The sequence below is a fragment of the Hetaerina americana genome, unplaced genomic scaffold, assembly GCF_022747635.1.
Source record: "Hetaerina americana unplaced genomic scaffold, ioHetAmer1.1.p SCAF_5, whole genome shotgun sequence".
Lineage (NCBI taxonomy): Eukaryota > Metazoa > Arthropoda > Insecta > Odonata > Calopterygidae > Hetaerina > Hetaerina americana.
This window is the reverse complement of record NW_027287095.1, coordinates 11,252,540-11,257,500: the sequence shown is the minus strand read 5'-3', so window position 1 is coordinate 11,257,500 and position 4,961 is coordinate 11,252,540.

The window sequence follows — 4,961 nt, the reverse complement described above, 5'->3', positions numbered from 1 at the left end:
ACACACACGATTATTTCCTCTAACTGATTGTATATCCTGTCGACTTCTTCCTCCTTATGATTGCTAGATGGAATGTGACCTGAACAATGACCAAATACTTTGGTTCTGCTTTTATCTCTTCTAGTAATATTCTATCCATTGCCTGTTCCATGCTGACTACGCTTCTTCCTACCTCTTTATTTAATATTATGGCTACCCCTCATTGGCTCTCGTCCCCGCTGCTGTATACTATTCCATAATTATCACTCCAGTAATCCCCGCTATCCTTCCATCTCACCTCACATAGACCTAAAATATTTATATTTCCCCTTTCTATCACTCGCTTAATATTCTCTAATTTTCCTGTCCTCAGCATTATCCAAACATTCAAAGTTCCTATTCTAACTAATATGGTCTTCTTCTTCTGCATCTTCTTTCATGCTGCTGATGGTTTTCCTTTGCAAGTGTTTTGTAAAATGACGGCCATGGAAGCCTTACCTCTCCCAATGCCAGGCATGACACACGGCCAATTGGGCCGAGTCCCCTAGTTGCCAGGACTCACATTCTCTGTATTGTTCATCATTATGTTCTTGGGAAAGATAATTTAGGTGGTTTCCCGCTGCCTTACTCAATAGTGTTTTTAACATGACACCATCATTCAATGGCTACCCCAATGGGGCCAGATGCCTTTGCAGCCGCCTCACTGAGGAACAGATGCTGCTTGTCTGGCTCGTAATCTTCAACTTATCTAGCATGGCTGTCCCTACCAGGAGCAATTATTATTACTCTCGTCGGCACAGCTCTAGGGGTCATTTGAATGTACAAGCCCTTCCACCACGTCAAGGTCGTAGTCCATGGGAGGGATATATGTATAAAATATAATTTTTATATGTGACATTTTTGGTGTAATACTCTTCTTTTAGAAATAGTAAAGCCATTTGTTATTCTATTTTTTAAATCATGTCACAGCTGGGACTAGATTTCACAATTTTCACTTGCATTATTTATATATTTATTCTTTTATTATATTTAGACTCTTTGGTGATATAATTCACATAACACTTTTCTTTTTGCATTCCTGCTTTTTGTGGTATATAATGGCTTTGTCTATCTCATTACGGTGTCTTGATTAGATACTAAGTATATTATCATGCATTAATAAGAACGTGCTTCATTTTTAAGACTGGTCATGAGTAATATTGGCCAATATTTTTTTGCAATGCCACAATCTAATAAAATTTTTATTCCTTAATTGCTGAGCCAGTACTTGGAAAATACGGCAGCATCTTTGGAAGGTTTTAGAGCTACATGCAAAAAACTGGCATTCCTTTCATAAGAGTTTGTTGTAAAAATATGTACATGGCATCCATTTTGAAACTATCATTTATAGTTTTAATTGTACTTGTTTTTGTTATTCCAACCTGTAAATATGTCACAGCCAATGCAGGTGGATACGTAGCATTGGAGGAAAGAAATGGAGTAGTAGTAATTCAAATTGATTATTACACGAGGTCCCAGGGCATCTACTCCATCAGTGTACAGTGTGTACACTGATGGAGAAGATGACCTATTGCCTATTCAGTGTACTGTATCAAATAAATTGCTCAGTAAAATATGGCACATCTCCTGAAGCTTTTAATGCAAGTTTGGAATACCAGTTTATAAAATCAAAAGGTGTAAAAGATTACATAAAAACTTAGGTCAATTTTCTTGCTCTTACAATGTTCAAAATTATTAGAACAAATTTATTTCAATTATACAATACTATACATGGAAAACAACAGATTTAAGTCCAACTCTCAGTTGGGCTGTATGAAAAACAAATCAACCGTAGCTGTCCTTTCCCATGCAATGCACTAAATTTTTAACTGTACTGATGAGGAAAAAATGAATTATAGGCATGTTCTTGGGATTCTCTGAGCTTTGGACAGGGTAAATCACCAGCTGCCGTTAAACAAATGACATGCCCTGGGCATCAAGGATGTTGCAATGAAATAGATCATCGTATCTTAGTAACTTTTAAAAAGGTTTTTTTAACCCTGCACAGAACAAAACATACATATACATGGTCCATTGTGAAAGTAATGCACATGATTTTATTATGAAGTGTCTTTTCATGGCAGCGCAATAAAACCAGTCAGGAAATGTGGTGGATGGATCTGCCTTCCAACGCAGGTGGTCACCAGGAGCAGTCTGAGCGGAAAGATGTGCCTCCATGTGAAGTGTCTTTTGACTTTATAACACGGTACAGGGTGGAGCTCCCAGCCACTTGTCCTTCATCGCAACCAACCCGGCCTGGAGCCCAAAAATAGCCCGGAGCACCAAAGTGGCCCCCTTACAGTCCCGTCTTGTCTCCATGTGACTTTTTTTTTGTTTCCCCAACTGAAGAGAGAGCTGAAAGGAAAGCTTTGGGAGACCATGGAAAACATCCAAAAGCATACTACAACGTTCCTGAGAGACTTTCTCATCGAGGAGTTTCAGGGTGCCTTCCAGGCATGGCAGGCATGTCCTTGCCAGTGTATTGATGCAGGGGGAGAGTATTTTGAAAAATTTTAAGCATTTGTACAAGTACGATCAAAAAAACCATTTTTTCCCAGAGAATGGAGATTAAATTTATAGTGGACCCAGCATATCCAACCCTTTGCTAGTCAAAGGAGAGAGACATGGCTTGGTAGCGAGTCCAGTCCTATTTACAATTTTTATAAATGACTTGTTAACAATAGGTAATGATCCCAAAGTTAGAAAATGGAATCTTTGCTACTGACACTAACTTCTTTTATTCATCATTATGTTTTAATGCATTAGGTTATGAAGGCCAAGGGAGGTATTCAAATTAATTAAAAATAAGTCATAATAAAGCTAAAAATATAGATTCTGTTATTTAAAAATAATTTTCATAACAATGTAATATATTTTTTTTGTTGTCTCAGGCGTAACTTTGTGGAATTTGCATAACATATTGAAATGTAATGAAATAATTGACTTTGTAATTCCACACAAAAGTGTGTGGAATTACAAAGTCAATTATTTCATTACATTTCAAAATGTAATATATCATTGGATAATAATAATCCATAAAGCACTTGATCCAATTTTATAAAATACTCCTATTTTAGGGCTATTATCAGAATGATGAGGCACTATAATGAACCCTACCCTGCACAAGCCATTTAATTGAACTCAAAGAACATTAAACTAGAACGGATTCTATGGAACTCGACTCAACTATATGGAACTTCATGATGCAAACTGAAAACTTTGTAAGTTTCATTGAAATTTATTTATAACAACCGGTTTCATCAAACAGTCGACATGTCAACTATGTGATGAAACCAGTCGTTTTAAATATCATTCAGTGGAACTTAACTTTTTAAAAAATGTCATTAAATTAGTATTCCTGCTAGATAAATACTCCAGCTATTTGTGTCAGGTAAGGTAATCAATTAACAGTCTCTTTGACAGTGGGAGAAATGCAAAGAAATTGAATGTTCTTAATGCTCTGTATTTTATAAGTAAGGTCTTGGATGAACATAAAGAGATCAATAATTGCAAATTGTTTAAAAAAATATGCATTTATGCCACAAAGGTCAGGGAAGGGAGAAAAGGAAAAGTAGGAGAATGAAGAAGATAATATTGAACAGGTGGAAATGATGGCAGCATCTGGGAAGAGAAGTTGATTGACCTTGACTCATTTTTGCAATAAGACGCAGGTAATGAGGAGGATGATGATCAAAAAGAAGTCCCGACTCAATTGAGTGTTTATGCTACTGTATAAGCCTTAAATACTCGGCAAAATGTCTTCTCTAGAGTTCAAGGAAGTGGAAATGACCTCCTGCACAGACTGGAAATGTTTGCATAAAATTTCATTCAATGAAATCCAAACAATCTAATTTATTAGATGTTTTCAACAAAAAACTATGAGCTAATGATTGCTGAGTAATATAGTTTTTCGCCATAGTAAAACTGGACATGATCAAGAAAAGTTTCTTATTTTTATAAACCTATAAGTACATGGGTAACCTTATTACGCAAATGCCATTGATTTTATTTAAAGGAGAAATAAAGGTTGTTTTAAATTACATAGGTACTTCAAATTGATTAATTAATATTATATGATTACAATATAAGAGTACCTCTGTGATTTTTCGGGATAACAAAACTGTTTATCATTTCCAAAATAAGATTATTATAAATACCTAATTTTTCCTGTTTTTTCAATACCATTTTTAACTTTTCAGTTCAGCTAAGACTTACTTCTCCCAAGTGATTTTTTTTGTCTACATTATGCTGCCCATGTATTTTTGTAGTAAGTGTTCGCCTTTCTTACACTTCTCTTTCAACAAAAATTTCATACACCTAACATAGAAAAACAACAGCACAGAAGTAGATACATGCATACCTTATTCATTCAAAGAACTTATTTATATTTTTGGTAGCATCTCAGTTTTCACTGTAATAATGTTAACACTTATTTGTTCATTTACTAATGCCACAATTCAGGGACACATTACCTGTCAGGTATATTATATCAAATTAGTGAACACTTGGTTATGATTTTGCATAAATTGACTGCAAATAAATATTTCCCTTAATTCAAACTTTTTTTCTTTGCCGTCATATTGTGTGTAGAGGTTTCACTATACATCACTGCTCATGTTTACCTGTAGTTCCATAGAATAAACCAAAGTTATCAGCCTGAAGGTTGGTCTGATGGGGGAAGGTGAAGGTCATCTAATAGTGAGCCCTAGATGGTCAGTGAAATTCACAAATTAACGAGGTAATGGAAGGAGAGGCAGCTTCTAATTACTTGTGTAGTGCCTCTGTGGTTTTTGGGAAAATTTGGTCACCAAAAGCTTGGTTGAGGCTAAGGTGCCAACAGATATCACCTGGAATCAAATAGTCCTTCAATGAATAGCCAAGTGCTGCACCCACTGAATTACCATACTCTCTACATAACAAGGTGCAAACAATAATAAACAAAA